Source organism: Bombina bombina, chromosome 3, assembly GCF_027579735.1.
Source record: "Bombina bombina isolate aBomBom1 chromosome 3, aBomBom1.pri, whole genome shotgun sequence".
Taxonomy (NCBI): Eukaryota; Metazoa; Chordata; class Amphibia; order Anura; family Bombinatoridae; genus Bombina; species Bombina bombina.
The window spans coordinates 550,750,258-550,769,115 of NC_069501.1; the positions used below are offsets into that span (position 1 = coordinate 550,750,258).

The window sequence follows — 18,858 nt, forward strand, 5'->3', positions numbered from 1 at the left end:
ATGCCCAGCGCAGGTTGATCCTGACCGCAAGTGACTTGGTCTTAGTGGCTATGCAATTCGTGGGCCACGTGGGAGGGCTGCGGCGCTACAGCGCTCCTCGCTTCGTTTTCGGCCTAAGGTGAGCACTGCGTCTTCTGCCAAGCCTAGGTCTCCGGCGCTCTCAGGTCCGTGTATTAGGACCCCGGTACCCAATCGGTCATCTAACTTGTGTCGGTGGCTCTCCGATAGCCGAACCCTTGTCTCCGCTATCACTTGGTGAGGTAGTAGGCCCAGCACTAGGGCTCCATGTGGGTCTCAGGTATAATTATGACGGCCGCTCCACAGACAAGAGTATTTTCTCCTTCATTATAAGAGTGATAACCCTTCAGTCACGGATGTTTATCGCCAAGTTATCCAAAGGTTTTAGGTGCTAAATAGCTAATTTATCAGCTTAGGTTGCAGGAGCCCTACTAGTGTGCGACCATCTCCCTGCGTGGTCAGGCTCCGCCTCTAGATCATTTATTTTTACCTGATGAAACGGTTATTATAAACCAACAAACGTGTTGTGCTAAAAAAAATTGAGACTTTTTAATAAATAATTGTTTTTAGATTTTACAGCATTTGTAAGATCGTCCTTTCTCCATTTTGGAGTCATTCTGTTTGGATATCAGACATATATTTTTATTATATTTTGGCATGATATAGATCTGAGAGATCAGTGTGTAAGCAATGGCATTACAATATGGGGAAGGTGTGGAAGAGAGCTTGTTGGATGGCTTCTAAAGGGGCAATATAATAGTGTTTTGAAAAGTGTGAATGCGTGAATTTTTATGTGAATACATTATTTACAGAATGGGGGCACAACATTTTTATTAATGTTTTCGGACTAATTTTACATAGCCAGGTGGATTTGAAGATGTGCTGCATGGATCATTGGGACCTTTTGGTGGACATCTGAAAATTAAAGATATTCTAATGGACATAGATATTTCAAGTATTTAAGTCTTGATTGCCTTTGACTCTCATTAATACATATGAATAGTCCATGACACGTGTTGTAGAGAACTCTGTTTTTTGCCTGCTGTCAGGTTTTGTGAATAAATGCTGTGATATGGATAGTTCTGTGTTGGAGGGGGGATGCGCTAAGGTTAGCACTGCAGAGACTTGTTCTCCTATCCATCCTCATTCAGATTTTGGAACCTGCACCAAGAATATTGTTATTTGTACTCTCAATATCAGAAATAACCCTGTAGCTCTCTTGGTGCCAAACCTGCACAGGAAGTGTTAAAAGGCTCCTGATATCATTTGTCTGTGCTTGGTTATTTTCTTAAAAAGACCCATGCAATTATATTTCTGTTTTTACCTCAATGTTATGACCCCTGCTTAGTATTTGAACTACGTTCTTGGCATTATCCCTAGTGTTCTACGAATTTGGGACTGATTGCTCTGTTACTGACTTCTGGCTATTGTTACCTGGATTATTCGTTTGCTGACTCCTGCTACTTTGTCTAGATACTGCTGGATATCCTGATATTTGACCTTGGCCTGTCTCCTGACTACTCTCCTGCCTATATCCTGGACATTGACGAGTTCCTGCTCCTCTAAGATTATGGCCTGGTCCTGACCAGTGTTTCCTCTAAGCCCAGTTTTGTGAGCGGCCCAGCAGTGAAACAGTTTATAAGGGAACCACGCCTTGCAGTCTGCATTGTGTAGTGTTTGCTAATTGCTCTAATTAACATTTTCACTGCTGGGCTGCTCACAAAACTGGCCTGCAAGGGAAAACTGGTCCTGACTACTACTTATGGTTCATCTTATGCTATATGGGTTCCAGCTACAAACAGTTAGTGAGGTAGTAAACACATGGGACTGGAAAAGGTTGGATTTCAGAATAGTTAGGCTTTTGGAATATTTGCATCTGTTAAATGGGACAGTATGGAGAGAGAACGGATAAACAACAATATCTTATGTCATTTAGGCAATATTTACATGTATTATACAGTTTATACATGCAACCTAAAGGTAGTTTAATATCATTTTTAATACTTTTGTATACATAGTACCCAAAGAAAGATAGTATAGTACTGTAATCTAAATGGTAATATTTGTTGTTTTAAATCAATTTAGACTACTATTTTCATTTTAGAACACAAAAAAACAAACCAGAGATATAGGCAGAGAAGATTGTGACATACAGGTGGGGAAAATAGTCATTTTTGATCATTTTATTTTTAAAAAAATATTAATTAAAAAGTTTGGATTTCAGAATAATTTAAGAAATTGGAATTCCGGATTTTGGGTTTTGTACCTGTACTCCATTTTATGCCTTGTTATACCACTGTGGGACTTGCAATCTGCATCACAGGACAGTAGTTTATCTTTATTTTGTAAAGCATGTTAATTTACAATATTTTATTTGCCTTTAACTGAAAAAAAATATTGCAAAAGAAAAAAAGAAAACACAGGATTATTTATTGGTAACTAAAAATATCTGATCCAAAAAGCTTTTATGTGTAAAGATTATAAGAAAGAAAGAGGTCACCTGCGCTAAAATCTAGGATATGGGAATTTATATCTTACCAAAGGAAAAGAATTCAGGTATTTGTAGAAATTTCCCAAGTGATAATGCTTATAAGTAATATGAATTTGGTCAAACTTGGTATAAGTTTAGCGTGCTGCCTCTATATTGAAACAGAGTACCCCTAACTCTGTAAAAAAGTGTATAGAAAGAGAAGATTCAATATGAAGGTAGAGGCGCTCAGCTATATAATATACACTGTAAATATGAGTACATAAAATGTTTTTTAGTAGTCTTTTTGGTGAAATTCTTCACAGTTGTTGGAATCAAGTAAGAAATTTCTGCTTACCAGCTGTTACCTCAATCATATGAGGTAAGGAATGCGCCCAGTTTTAAAGGTGATTCACTGTAATGGACCTTCTGTGTCCTGGTGTTGTTCCTGGAAAATTGTTGTTGAAATCTGTCCCTCCGTTAGGATTCTTGATCTTATAAGAATGAAGATCCTGGACTCTCTTTAGGTAGAGGGATGTAGACTGTAACCCGTCTGTTATATCTCTCTTCAATGGTGGTAGGAATACATTATCCTTTTTGCACGATCCTTAGGAAGATGTGCCCTTGGGTGGTGAGAATCTCCGTCTCCTCAGGATGTAGTAATTTCCTCAGCTCACCAGAGTAAGTCCTGTGTAAAAAGTTACACTTCAGCAGGTGTTCTGTGGGGGTTTTAACTGATGAAAAACAAGTTGTAACAATGCATGGGCAGAGCTGCTATTAGCTTTGGTCGTGGAATAAGCAGTATGTGCAGAAGGTTGATTAAGCAGTGTAACCAGCAATCTCTGCGATGCAGCACATTCACAGGATTTTCTGTGAAAAGATTAGTTGGTCTAAAGAGATGGCTTCTAAATAGTGATGTCGCGAATAGTTCGCCGGCGAATAGTTCCCGACGAACATAGCTTGTTCGCGTTCGCCGCGGCGGGCGAACATATGCGATGTTCGGTCTGCCCCCTATTCATCATCATTGAGTAAACTTTGACCCTGTACCTCACAGTCAGCAGACACATTCCAGCCAATCAGCGGCAGACCCTCCCTCCCAGACCCTCCCACCTCCTGGACAGCATTCATTTTAGATTCACTCGGAAGCTGTATTCTTATTGAGAGGAGGGACAGTGTAGCTGCTGCTGATTTAATAGGGAAATCGAAAGCTAGGCAAGTGTATTCAGTGTCCACTACAGTCCTGAAGGACTCATCTGATCTCTGCTGTAAGGACAGCACCCCAAAAAGCCCTTTTTAGGGCTAGAACATCAGTCTGCTTTTTTTTTTTTCCCCCCTGTGTAATCTAATTGCAGTTGCCTGCCTGCCAGCGTGTGTGTCAGGCTCACAGCGTATACTGTGCCCACTTGCCCAGTGCCACCACTCATATCTGGTGTAACAGTAGTGTACATTTAAAAAAAACAACACTTGGGGGGCGGAGTCTAGCCACGCTGGAAGATGGCTGCTAGTTACGAGGGCTCCTATCTTCCACACCGACTATAAGCGTTTTTAGATGGCAACAAACACTTATTTCCCTTCCTCTCCTGCTGTCAGGATTTTGGCATGTGATTCTATACCTTTAAGAGTTTCTAACCAATAGTTGTATCACGCCCCTTATAAAACACCTGTTCACACCTAGAACCTTGCTTAGTATTTTGTGAACTTCCTGTAGTCACTCACGCCTAAGCTGGAGCTAATCTTTGTTTCCTCTCAATTCCAGTCTGTTTTACTTCTGGATTCACTTGTCTGTTTGTGTGTGCTAAAGGAATCTCTAACCAGCTATTCTTTTCACAGACTGTCACCCTCTGCAACAGATACATTAAGTGTCTCAGAACCGCAACTCATCAGAGCAGTCAAGTAACTTTCAGACCAGAAAACTTCTAACCGAATTCTCAGGATTTTATTCACCAAGGTATCCCTTGCTTTACCTCTATTGCAACCATCTCATCTCTGCTTAATCTCATTCTGCAGCTCTCCCTCTCGGCATCTACTGCTTGCAGTGTGACATCACACGCTGAACTCTAACTCGAGCGGTCTCTCTGCTGAGTCACCTCCCCCACTGCCTTCAGTGCCGTAAGGAGCTGCCGTTTACACCGGACTGCACATTTACCTCCTGAGTAAGTTACTATTTCCTAATTATACCAGGACTGATTTAGCTTTATCTAAAACTGAACCTGCATTTACCTTTGCTCTGCAGCAACTGTTTCTTTTGATATTATATGCATTACTACCAAGTCAGAGACTGTTTACTTTCAATTATGAAGTATCACATTTCTTATTAACTCTCCTTGTCTACTAATACTACCTGCTTAAAAGTCTGCTGCAACTACCAGTTTTGTCTGCAGAATCTGTGGCTTGCTTTAACTGCTGACAAGAAACTAAACATTCCACTGACTGTTAAAGAAACAGTGCAGTGTATTCCTACCTTAAATCTTATCTAAAAAATACACTAATTTAAAGGTGGCACTTGCTGTAGTGCACACTCTAGAGTTTGGTGTGACAAACCACATATTTTTAGTATAAGATTTGCTCCTCATTAATTACTCCATAATCCTAAAAAGTATTAGGATTATTACACCTGCAGAGGGGATTCCGCCTGGGGCCCTCCTCTGCGGCCGACACACGCAGCCTGATACTACGAGCACGATGGAGGCCTCCCTGAGTCCACCAACAAAGGATAGAGTATAAACGCCCTCACGGAAGGTAGCGACCCAACTTGATCGGCAGCAGCAAAGAAGTAAAGGAGAGAGCTGATCCGCAACTTCTACTTACATCAGGGGTGCCATTACGCAGACTACTATAGGCCTCATTGCAAACATTGGAGGGCTATACATTAGCTGCGCACATCTACCAACTTGAGCCGAGACCAGGTAAATTGCCAGAGTTCTTAGCTAACAGCGGATATCAGCACTGATACGGGCAAGCTACCTATCTCACACTCCACGCACCTGCAGAAAGAGTCCCGCCTGGGGCCCAATCCCACGTCACATACCCGAGGCCTACCTGCCTCTGCCAAAAAGGACAGTTTGCAAACGCCACCGCGGACAGAGGTGGCCCATCAGGACTGACTATGGCAGAGACTTGAGAGAAGGAGCTTGACTCAGTTGCTGTGCAGCTCAGAGGCGCCACTGCACAGAACGATCAAGGCCTCATCGCTTACAACCACAGCACTTCTCCATATAGAAGCTGGGATCAAAAGAGCTACCGGAGGTGAGTTAGCTATAAAGCAATATTGGTATCCGGCTCAGGTTAGATTGTGTGGTGGCTTACCCCTGGGGAACCAATGTTACAGGGAGCTTAATAGTAATACCGGGCCCACTCTGTAATTGTGCCCTATAGGCTCTAACTAAGAGATATAATTTTACTAGTCCTGCACAAAAGGTCTAAAACTTTGCATACTGAGTCTGCTTGTTCACTCAAAGATAAGACCTCTTCGCCGAAAGCTCCCTCTTGCACAGAAATCTGATTCCCTCATTGAAAAATTATTAAACCCACACCTGATATCATAACAGACTTTCTTACCTAAGGTGCCTTAAAAGCTTTTTCATATACAACAGACCCTGGCCTTTTCTGCCTGTTGCCCTCCTGAATTCTCATCACAAGCAGACTCCCACTGATAAACTAACTTAATATACCTACTTGGGTGAGTGTGTAATGCCGTGTAAAAGACAGCATAAAGGAGATAAACCCAATCCACAAAGCCGCTAAGCCAATTTTTAAAGCCTAGAGAAACACAGTCTCCCCTTGGCCCTGAGACAGTCATGGAAATGCAGGCCCCTGCAACTAACCCCTCTCTGCTGATCACACCCGACATGAGCTCCTTTCTCACAAAAAAAGATATCTCACACCTGTCATCAAAAGACGACATCAAAGTTGTCCTACACGAAATGAGGACCTTATTCGGTGATTTAAGAAAGGATCTAGGAGCCATGGAAAAAGAGTAATCTCTCTAGAAAATGCACAAGAAGCCACTGCGACTGAAGTCCAATCTAACTCCTCTAACATCCAAGACCAAGGACTCAAATTGCAATCATTAGCTGAAAAATTAGAAGACCTGGAAAACAGGACTAGACAAAACAATCTCAGAATCAGGGGAGTTTCTGAAAACGTCTTCCCCCCAGCAATTGAAGATTACCTCTAAGCACTATTTAGGGTTATTAAAGAGAATCCATCAGCTGAAGACATACAGATAGAACGAGCACATCGGGCCTTACGCCCCAAGCACCCACCCAAAGCCCCCCTGAGGGACATAATAGTGAAGTTCCTTAAATATAAGAATAAGGAAGATCTCCTTCGCTGTGCTAGAGAGAAGCACCCTATCCTACATATAGGTGAAGAAATCCAACTATTCACTGACCTGTCTCCGACCACCCTTCAAAAGAGAAGAGACTTATCTCACATTACTTCTTTCCTGAAAAAGCATAAAGTTTCATACAGATGGGGCTTTCCGGTCTCACTGATAGCATCAGCTAACAACAAAAAAGCGATCTTTAGACTGGGTACAGACCCCAACCAATTCTACAAAGAGCTGGCCTTAATGCCTTTCAATGAATCGGAAGAACCAACAACAGCTTACAGAGGACATACAGTAAGCACAGACCGGTTGGACAATAGCTCTACCTCAAGTTGACATTAATCATTTTGTCTCTCTTGCCCCTCTAACGAGGACACGTTTGCAGAGATGAGCCACCATGAGCGTTTCTAGTACCCCGGACCTGTCTCCCACCACCCTTCAAAAGAGAAGAGACTTATCTCACATTACTTCTTTCCTGAAAAAGCATAAAGTTTCATACAGATGGGGCTTTCCGGTCTCACTGATAGCATCAGCTAACAACAAAAAAGCGATCTTTAGACCGGGTACAGACCCCAACCAATTCTACAAAGAGCTGGCCTTAATGCCTTTCAATGAAGCGGAAGAACCAACAACAGCTTACAGAGGACATACAGTAAGCACAGACTGGTTGGACAATAGCTCTACCTCAAGTTGACATGAATCATTTTGTCTCTCTTGCCCCTCTAACGAGGACACGTTTGCAGAGATGAGCCACCATGAGAGTTTCTAGTACCCCGGACGCTGAGATGAGAAAGTAAGTGTCTGGAAAGAAGCAGCGGGCTTTTGGCGGCACACAAGACTTTGATTATTTTTACCCCTGCTCTAACGGTTAAAAAGTTGTTTGTTAATATAAGACAGTACCTTTGTATTTTACTCAACACAACAATGTTTATGCCTGTATCTATGTCTTATCTGTTACCAATGTGATACCCTCCGGATAACGGAGCATACCTAACTAATTACATTTCTTTTGGCAGATATATGTTCTTTTATCAAACTAGCCTAATTTTAGGTTATTACCCCTGTGACCTGGGCACTTCCCCCCCCCACCCCCCCCCCCCCCAACCCCCCCCACCCCAACACCCTACCCTTCCCTTACCTCACCTTTCCCCCCTCCTAACCACTTCTATCCCCTTGTCCTTAAGGTCCCATTTGTAGCCTCCCCCTTGATACCCTAATCCACAGATATATAACTAGAGTAACCCTCACTTCTCTTTGTCAATCACCCATTGAGGATAAATGTTATGTAGGGATTGGCTGCCTTATATAGTATAGGGGTGGTATGTAATAGATTACTGCTATGTTTCATTTCAGGTACCTGCCTCCCAATTGGAGGGGCAGATTAAAATTACCCATTGTTATTAGCTGTTGGTTTATACATATGTTTATGTACATTATAATGTTTATGGTTTATCAATGCGTAACTAAGGGTGAATTGTGAGATATTCTTCCCGACTCTGGATTCATCTAACTTGACATCTTTCTCATAACGTATATCTGCTCACCTCTTTGCATAACTAATCCCCCTACTTATACCTAAACACATGAGCGTCCCCTGAAGCCCGCCCATTCCTCTCCCCTTCAGACCTTTTTCTTTCCCCTTACCCCCCCACCACCTCTCCCTCTCCCCCCCACCCTCTATTCCCTTACCCCCTTCTTCCCCCTTTTAAACCCCCCCCAACCCCCTTGCCATCAAAATACTCCTTTTTAAAATCACTTCCTCCACATAGTCGTTAGTGGGGATACTTCCCCACTGTAACCTTTGTTTAATTTTCTTCACACCTACTTAGGTCTCTCCCGAAGACCTCTGAGAAGCACTAGTTCTACACATTGTTCTCTAATTCCCCATGATTCTTCCTTTCCCCACTAATTCTTCTTTTCCCTACACCTTCTACTTACGCTTTAGTACCCCCCTTCTCTATCTTTTTTTTTTTTCCCCAACATGCCTAATAATCACAGTAGATTTCAGGAAACGCCAAAGGACTCAACAACCCGGGTAAAAGGTCTATTGCACTTAGGGAATTAAATAAATTAAAAAGCTAAATTATAATGTTGCAAGAAACCGACTTTCAGAAGGGAAGGGAACCACACTGGTCACCCATGCACTTTACGACATCCATCTTTGCTTTGGGCCCAAATAAAAAGGGGGGTGTGGGTATACTCATCCATAAATCACTACCCATCCAAACAACCTTCACCTATAAAGACCCAGAGGGTCGTTTTGTCCTCTTAATAGGTACACTATTTGGCCAATCTCTTACGTTACTGAATGTATATGCCCCTAACCAGGCTCAGAATACATTTTTAAAAAAAGTTTCCAACCTACTTCTCGACCATGCTAAGGGGGTGACCTTTCTAGCTTGGGATTTTAACATCTTATTGGACCCAGGTTTAGACTCCTCAAGAGGAACAACTAATGTCCCCAAATTAGTCCTGAAATCAGTAAAGAACTCTCTGTCCAACCTTGACCTGCATGACACATGGAGATCGCTACATGCAAACGTAAAAGACTACACGTTTTATTCCCCTCCACACAATTGCTATACACGGATTGATTATATTATGACAGATTCCCACGGTCTTTCCCTCACTCACCAAAGTGAAATAGGCAATATAACATGGTCAGACCACGCCCCGGTAACATGCTCCATATTATGGCCAGACCTACCAATCATTAACAAATCCTGGAGAATAGATGACACACTACTAGACAACCCTTCCATTTTGGAAGAGGCAGAAAAGTCTCTCACTGAATATTTTGTAATTAACGAAAGCACATCCTCTTCCTCTCAAATGGAGTGGGAGGCTCATAAAGCGGTGATTCGTGGTCTTTTCATTAAACATAGTGCGAGACTGGCTAAAAAAAATAAGCTATCTATCTATTTTTGACAGAATTAATTCACTAGAAAGGGCACACAAACAAGACCTAGCTAATGAAACTCTCAAACTGAATTTGCTTGCTGCTAGAACAGAGTTAAAGCAATTCCTCATAAAAATGCACCAGCGCAATGCGCTATATCTTAAACAGTACTATTATGAAGGGGCAATAAACCTGGGAAGATTCTTGCAAGATCTCTTCGCAGGAAACAACTCTCGACATATATTCATTCTATCAAAACTAAAGACGGTACCTCAGTATCTAGCAGCAAACTCATAGCTTCCACTTTCAGAGATTACTACAAATCTCTGTATAATATAGAGGATTTGACTAACTTAGCAAACATACACACTGAACCCGAAGCTTTCAAAGGCCACATGGACAACTACTTCAAGGATATTAATCTCCCCTCCCTAGATGAGAAGGCGAAATCTCATCTAGCATCCCCTATCACAGTAGAGGAAGTACAGATAGCCATCCAGGACATGCCTTCTGGCAAAAGCCCTGGCCCAGATGGCTTTACCCCCAGATACTATAAAATGCTTAATAAAATGCTCTCACCCCACCTAATTAGGCTTTTTAATACTTTAAGAGATTCCCCTACCCTGTCGGGCCCACTTTTAGAGGCTCACATCACTGTCATCCCTAAGCCTGGGAAACCAGCTACACGATCAGAGAATTTCAGGCCTATTTCACTCATAAACACTGATATGAAAATACTGGCTAAAGTCCTCGCCAACAGGCTTAATAAATATCTACCAAATCTAATTGCCACAGACCAAGTTGGCTTTATACCGGGAAGGGAAGCCCGCGACAACACTGTTAAAATATTGCAGTTGATAAACTATGCCAAAGTCACAAATACCCCCTTCGCTCTGTTCGCAACAAATGCAGAGAAGGCCTTCGACAGAGTTCGGTGGGCCTTCCTGCGTAGGACTATGATAGAACTGGGTATCCCCCCGCCCTTTCTGAACATATCCATGGCCTTATATTCCTCCCCTAACGCTAAAATTAGGATAAACTGTACACTCTCAGAGTCATTCAAAATGAATAATGGAACCAGACAGGGCTGCCCCTTATCCCCTTTGCTCTTTGCCATGTCCATGGAGGTTCTCGCCCAAAAAGTTAGAAATAATAAAGAAATAACCGGTTTGGTGGTGGGAGATGTGGAGCACAAACAGGCCCTCTACACCGATGATGCACTATTCTCATTAACAAATGCTGAATCTTCTATCCCTGCTCTCCTGGAAGAAATTAGAAAGTATAGCAAGGTCTCAAACTTTCAACTAAACATTACAAAATCAGAACTCCTTAACATTAATGTTAGTCCAACCCATATACAGCACTTAAGTAACAATTTCAACATCCCCATTGCCCAACATAAACTAAAGTATCTAGGGATTTATTTAACCCCCTCCTCTCAAGATTTATATAAGCTAAACTACCTTAACATAAAAAACGAGATAGTCAGAGATTTATCATCCTGGAAAAACAAAAAATTGTCATGGCTTGGAAGGATTGGGGTCTTTAAGATGAACGTGCTCCCCGCATCTTGTATTTGTTCCAAATATTACCTATCCCGCTCCCGGAAAGTTACATAACCCAAGTACAGAAAGCTTTTGAACAATACATATGGGATAGTACTAGACCTAGAATCCCAAGAAAAACAATGTATTTACCCAGGGATAACTGGGGATTGGGGGTCCCATGCTTACAAAACTACAAAAACGCAGTAGCACTACAACACATAGTTGAATGGGCACACAACTCCAACGACAGAGCCTGGATTCACATTGATAGGCATATCTTCAAAATAAATAATATGGCGACGGTAGCCTGGAGCCCGCATTCAAAGAGGCCTAAACTAATTAATAACTACCATGTCACTGCTGGAATACTCTCAGAATTGGACAAAGTTTTATCGACTAGCACCCATATCTCCTCAACCTTTGCCCCACTTACACCCATCCTGGAACACACCAACCTCCCATACTATCGGCTGGGATTCACAGCACTTCAACCTTATAGCCTTAGGACAGGTTCCGTACACTTTATATCAGACGAGGGTAGACTAAAGACTCAAGGGGAACTAGAAGAAGCACATGGGGGGATCTTCTCCTCGTGGCTTCATTATCACCAACTGATACACTTCCTCTCCCATCACAAGCACAAAGAGGACTTTGGAAGGAAGCTTACGGCCTTAGAATCGCTTTGTACTTCACCTACAGCCCCCACACATCTCATTTCTAAGCTTTACAAAATAGTATCTGGAGGCGACTCACTAAATCTCCCTTCTTATACACACGCCTGGAATAGAGACTTGGGCTGTGAGATTGATGAAGATGCTTGGCCCAAGGCCTTTCGTTTGATTAAAAGGTCCTCAGTCTCGGCCACAATTCAAGAAATACATGTAAAACTTTTGTATAGATGGTACTTAACCTCTTCACGCCTACACAAAATCTTTCCTGTGCTAAATAATACTTGCTGGAGAGGGTGTGGAGAGGAAGGCTCTCTCCTTCATGTTTGGTGGTCATGCCCCATGTTGAGGGGTTTCTGGACATCCATTTTGTCGGAGATATCCGAGATCCTAGGTACCTTGATATGTCCTAGTCCAAACACAATTCTGCTTCTTGACCTCCCCAAACTAGCTGGAGTGGGAAAACAGCCATTATTATTATTATTAATCATGCTTACAGCAGCTAAAAAACTTATACCAAAACACTGTAAAAGTCAAACAATCCCATCCATAGATGAGTAGAAAGCGACGGTCTCTGACCTTCTCGCTCTCGAGAGATACCATTACTTCAAAACACATACACTAGAGATACACGAGATGATGCTTGCACTCTGGCAAAAAACTATATAGTTATAGTTTCCACTCTACCTTGAATTATTCCCTCAAAGGTAAATGGGTTGGATATGAGGATTGTACTTTGAATTTAGATCAATTTGTTTTTTTCTTTTTTCTCTCTCTCTCTCTCTCTCTCTCTCTCTCTCTCTCTCCCCCCTCTATCCCTCTCTCCTATTCTCCCTCTTTCTTATTCTGCTCTCTTTCTTTAACCATTGTTAAGTTTGAAAATTGTTTCAAAAGGTCTAATTTATCCTTGTCAAATATTTGAAAAATATGTAAAACATACTAAGCTTCATGAGACAATCTATCGCTGACTCCAACGCTAGTTTATAGCCCATAATCTCTCATGTATTCTTATGTCCTTTTGGAATGGTACACTTTGTTTGCTTATGTATAAACTTGGTGAACTTGATTCAATAACTTCACAATTCAATGTGTAAAGTTTTATCACGTTCTTCTATATGTTTGTTTGAATATGCAACCTTGTTATCATTCTCAATATCTTAATAAAGATTTATAAAAAAAAAAAAAAAAAAAACTTTTTTGACTGTGAAATAATAGCAGACAGCTGCCAGTACCCAAGATGGCCGCCAAAAAGGCAGATGGGGAGGGTTAGAGAGCTGTTTTGGGGGGATCAGGGGGTCTGATGTGTCAGGTGGGAGGCTGATCTCTACACTAAAGCTAAAATTAACCCTGCAAGCTCTCTACAAACTACCTAATTAACCCCTTCACTGCTAGCCATAATACACGTGTGATGCGCAGCAGCATTTAGCGGCCTTCTAATTACCAGAAAGCAACGCCAAAGTCATATATGTCTGCTATTTCTGAACAAAGGGGATCCCAGAGAAGCATTTACAACCATTTGTGTCATAATTGCACAAGCTGTTTGTAAATAATTTCAGTGAGAAACCTAAAATTGCGAAAAAATTTAAGTTTTTTTTAAATTTGATCGCATTTGGCGGTGAAATGGTGGCATTAAATATACCAAAATGGGCCTAGATCAATACTTTGGGTTGTCTACTACACTACACTTAAGCTAAAATTAACTCTACAAGCTCCCTACATGCTCCCTAATTAACCCCTTCACTGCTGGGCATAAAACATGTGTTGTGCGCAGTGGCATTTAGCAGCCTTCTAATTACCAAAAACCAACGCCAAAGCCATATAAGTCTGCTATTTCTGAACAAAGGGGATCCCAGAAAAGCATTTACAACCATTTATGCCATAATTGCATAAGTTGTTTGTAAATAATTTCTGTGAGAAACCTAAAGTTTGTGAAAAAGTGAACATTTTTTTTTTATTTGATCGCATTTGGCGGTGAAATGGTGGCATGAAATATACCAAAATGGGCCTAGATCAATACTTTGGGTTGTCTACTACACTACACTTAAGCTAAAATTAACTCTACAAGCTCCCTACATGCTCCCTAATTAACCCCTTCACTGCTGGGCATAAAACATGTGTTGTGCGCAGTGGCATTTGGGATGTCTTCTAAAAAAATATATATACATGTCAAGGGATATTCAGGTATTCCTGACAGATATCAGGGTTCCAATGTAACTGCTATTTTAAACCACTTTTTTCAAAATGAGCGCTAAAGTGCTTCTTGTATTTATTTCCCTATAACTTGCAAAAAAAAGCAAAGAACATGTTAACATTGGGTAATTCTAAACTCAGGACAAAATTTAGAAACTATTTAGCATGGTTGTTTTTGGTGGTTGTAGATGTGTAACAGATTTTGGGGGTCAAAGTTAGAAAAAGTGTGTTTTTTCCTCATATTTTATAATGTTAGGTGATTTATGCCCTTTATGGATTAAAACCAGACTCTGCATCATATGTAATTTTCCATGGGAGTTTTGCCATGGATCCCCCTCCGGCATGCCACAGTCCAGGTGTTAGTCACCTTGAAACAACTTTTCCATCACCAGAAAGAGTCCCTGTGTGTTTTAAAATTCGCCTGCCTATTGAAGTCTATGGCGGTTCGCCGGGTTCGCCAGTTCGCGAACATTTGCGGAAGTTCGTGTTTGCTGTCCGCGAACGAAAAATTTTATGTTCGCGACATCACTACTTCTAAATGGTAGGCTGCAGTGAGGCATAAAACTGTCCCCTTTTAATGTTGTATTGTAAATGTAACTGTTTCCAGAAAATTGTCATAGATGTCCCACATAAATAAAATAATGGTCTAGCATCCAGAAAAGCCTGCTTACCCTGAAATGTGTTTACCCTCAAACTATGCTCAGAGGAAATTATTTATAACAATCCTTCAGCCTTTTAAATTCCCTCGCAAGATTGTAGAAAAACACTAGGGGCATTTCCTACATTTCTGGATGACATAAGGATTTAAATGCCCTATCCTCCTGTGTCTTGCTGAAACATTAAACATAACAGTCATAGAACTGACTGAACTATAACCAATAACGATTTATTTAAATAAATACAGGACACCAAAGTGTGGGAAAAGACCCGTAAGTCGAGTTTATTGCAGAACACGGAGAACCGTCTGGAAGCAAACAATCAAACTACACCGGGTGGTGGCAATCTAACTAGGAGTGTAAGCAACCTCTGTTTGGAAGATTTACCGCGCTCGTGAATGCCAACCACAAGCGGAGCTCAGCTGCACGCAGATAGACTTAGGAAGTTCCCAGCAACTCAATTGGGGGAGGGACTTCCAGGCAGGCACCTGGGGACTTCGCCCTACCCCTTGCACAGCCACCACTCTACCTCCTGATGGCAGACCAGGGCATGGACCAACCACCACAAGAGATAGCCCAACAGGTAAAGTGTAATAAAATAGCCTGCCTCAAATTACATATGAACAGGTCAATGCCCCTCTTGGTGAGGTGCACACCCTCCCTCCTGTAGAGGCTCTCCTCAGCCATTAAGATGTTCCCATGCTCTACAACAAAACCTATCTGGGACAGGCAAATCCTGACATCCCTGTTTAGCTTCTTTCTGAGCTTGAAGGCTGCCCTGTGGGATTGCATATGCCTCCACTCAATCTTAGGGATGTTGTTCAACCACGCTATCCTAACATTGGGGACCCATGTGCGAAATGTACGTAGATCTGACTGGATTACTGTACTGAGCTGCTTGCACGGTAGGAGCCCCATATAATTGCCACAGGCATGAATGATAAGCACGTGAGGCATCTCCCACTGCCGCAACGCTTCCTGCAGCAATTCAGGAAGACCTGCCCACTGCAACCCCCTGCGCCCCAACCATATGACAGTGTCCCAAAAAGAGGGAAATCCTAGCTGGCATTCGTCTGGTCTGGCTATCGCCCTCAGCACTGCCTAATGGATGTAGGAATGTCCCATGATCTACACCCTCAGTGGACCTGCTCCCTGTCCTGAAAAGAAACAAGAGTTAACAAAAGAACAGCGCTAGGCAAAGCATTACAATTACACTATCAATGGCCTAACATACAACAGATATCTCTGAGATTTCCAACGCCCCAGAGAGCGGATGCAGTCTGACGACCATCCTAACCCTGCAGCTGTGGTAGCCGCTCCAACCCTGAATGAGTAAGGTGCAATGACCTTAGGGTCAAGCCCCGCCCGAGTCCTGCGGGAACCAGGAATCCCAAGGGGCTCATCGGATGCACATCCATGTAGGCCCCCACTAAGCTGACTGGGCACCAAGCCGTGCCCGGATGGGTTGGTGGCGAAATTCACGCTCCTTTGCCCTCCTGATCGGTCTTAGATCTGGGCACGAAAAGAAGTATGGCTTTGTTGCCGACACGTACATGGGCAGCGAGAAGACCACCCGGTTTATTTTTAGAAAGGGGTACTAATTCTCCCACCCTAAAGGCACCATGAAAAGCAAGCCCAAATGCAGAGTCAAATAGTGCGGCTTCAAAATCTGAAGAACACACCACCTGTAAGACATGGCATAGGCTGGCCTGCTTATCGACTGTAACCGGCTCCCTGATGTCAGGTGTCCGAGGAACCATACGCCCCAATCCCCTCATCACCTGTTTGATCAAAAAGGTTCTGGAAGCATCACCAAGGCCATACATCTTACAAAAGAAGGACACTGCAGCCAGTTGTGAGTTGACCGCTCCCTTAGACACCCCTTTACCTTAAAGCTCGGCAATCCAGTCTAGTAGACACCACTGTTCACGAGCACAGGAGACACGCTAATGGGAATCACAGAGAGCAAACCATTCTGCTTAATGCTTGACATAAGTGTTCCATGTAGAAGGAACCAGCGAGGATCTGATCATTGGTATCAAGGCTCTACATCCAGCGCCACCTGCCATAAAAAGTTGGGGCAAGGACTACCATCAAAACTTGCCCCTGGTACTAGGCCATAAAAGGCTTCCCACTGAAAGTGGGATATTGCATTTGCAATTTTGTTCTGGACCCCTGGGACGTGCCTCACACGGAAAACAATGTTCAAGTGCAGACACCTCAAGACCAGCAATCTCAGGTACCTTACCACTACCGGAGATCCTGACATGAGCTTGTTGATTGCAAATACCACGTTCATATTGTCGGTCCAGAATACTACCTCCTGATCCCGGAGCTGTTGGCCCCAGATCTTGAGGGCCACCGCAATAGGAAAAAGCTCTAGCAGCAAAGGTTTCTTACCAGCCCACGATCAATCCATGACTGAGGCCATGACCTGGCACTCCATTGACAATGAAGAAAAGCACCGTACCCGTGGGAGCCGGCAGCATCTGAACAGCTGGAGAGCGCTGTTGGAAGATACCCCCTTCCTACACATGCAAATACCATTGAAATGAAGAAGTAATCGCTCCCACACCTCAAGGTCCTTGACCATTTCTGAGGTGACACAAAACTTTTAGGCAGAATGAGCCCCACTTATCTGGCGCTATAGTCGTCTAAGGAAAACCTTCCCCATAAGGATGACTCCCCCAGCGAAGTCCTTGATGGATGTGTGTTACTTCGCTTTCATGGATCTGACCGCCACCAACCACCCATGAGATGAACGAATGAAGGGTGAATAGGAAGGAGCCAGAAGGCCGATTCCACATTAAGCTTAGCTAGGAGGGCGCCCTGACCAGCCCTCCTCACTATGGAAAGTGCCTCATCAAAGCTAAGCCCCGGGTCTATCGTCTCATTGACAGACCAACCCTTGGGAAAAGAGAGATGCTGAATGAGTCTGAACTTACCCAGTTTTTTCTTGGGGACAACACCCAAAGGAGACACAACTAACCCCCGGAATTAGGAGCCAGCCATTTCTCAATTGTGGCTACACTCAATAGGGTAACCACCTTTTCCAGCAATATGGGATCTAGGCCTGGTGTTTTCACCCTGCCGTTCTCGAGAGCAACCAAGCTCCTGACTTCTGCTACACTCTGTGCCAGGATGTCCTCTGCCGAAATATCTGCAGACGTGCCGGAAAGCACAGGCCGATCTCTTATCGCTTGCTAATCTTGGAATCACCAGCAGACCCACGTGAGACACCATTGGGACCACTAGAAAGGTCTACCCACAGTAGGCATGGGGGAAGACTGCCATGGCCCTACTTTGTTTTTCTGGGCCCAGCTGCGCCCACAAGCGCATATCCAAGTTAAGCAGAGGGTTACCCACCTTTTTCCTCCGGAACACAATATCATATTCCATCCAGGCACCTTCCCTATATCTTGCCTGCATGGTGTCAATGGCATCCTGATATTTAAGGATGGCTAAGGCCTGGTTCCAGATACCTCACCGGTAACAGGAAGCGTACACCCAAAATCATTTCTGCCACTCGTCATGCGTATAAGGCTGTTTGAATTTTATAGAACCAGTGCCATCTTCTGCCATTTCTTTTTGGCAATATTCCTCAGCAGAGATTTCAAATATGTGGACATATTTTCCCTCCTGAATTCGTTTTACCACCTTAGATTTAAGGTGGTCATGCAAGCTAAACGAGGGCCATGAATACGTGTCCCCATGCACCGCTGATTTGTTTCTGCCCAGTAAATACGACCCTGGTACCCTGCCAGTGTGGGAGGTGTCGGCAACGGAACATGGGATTCTATTTGTGGCAAAGAAAAGCTCTTGACCTTTCTCTCATCCATCAACCACGTCATCATCCTATACATATGTATAGGGATCTGTTGCTCTCTGACCCAGATTCATCCGAGGATGAACTAAACCCTCTCAGCCCAGACCTGACCAAGAAGTTGACCCCACAAGCCGGGATCATCAGATGCCGATGTTGGAGGAGTGAGGAGAAGTGGTGGAAGCAAGTGCCATCTTGTCTGTCTCCCTCGCCGTATCAGCCGCAGAACTAGCTCCTCTGGTTCGGAGACCCTCTAAAAA

The 18,858-nt window shown here is 43.2% G+C and overlaps 1 long non-coding RNA gene across 2 annotated transcripts in view; it reads left to right on the forward strand.

Annotated features, from left to right (window-relative positions):
• Positions 1-998: 998 nt before the first annotated feature.
• Positions 999-18,858, forward strand: part of LOC128653652 (uncharacterized) — a 70,517-nt gene continuing 52,657 nt past the window's right edge. The window contains exons 1-2 of one of the 2 annotated variants that reach the window (XR_008401377.1): positions 999-4,638; positions 5,083-7,754. This is a non-coding gene — a long non-coding RNA (uncharacterized LOC128653652). Of the gene's footprint in view, positions 4,639-5,082; positions 7,755-18,858 lie in introns of those variants that run through there. The other variant, XR_008401376.1, reaches the window with a different exon arrangement.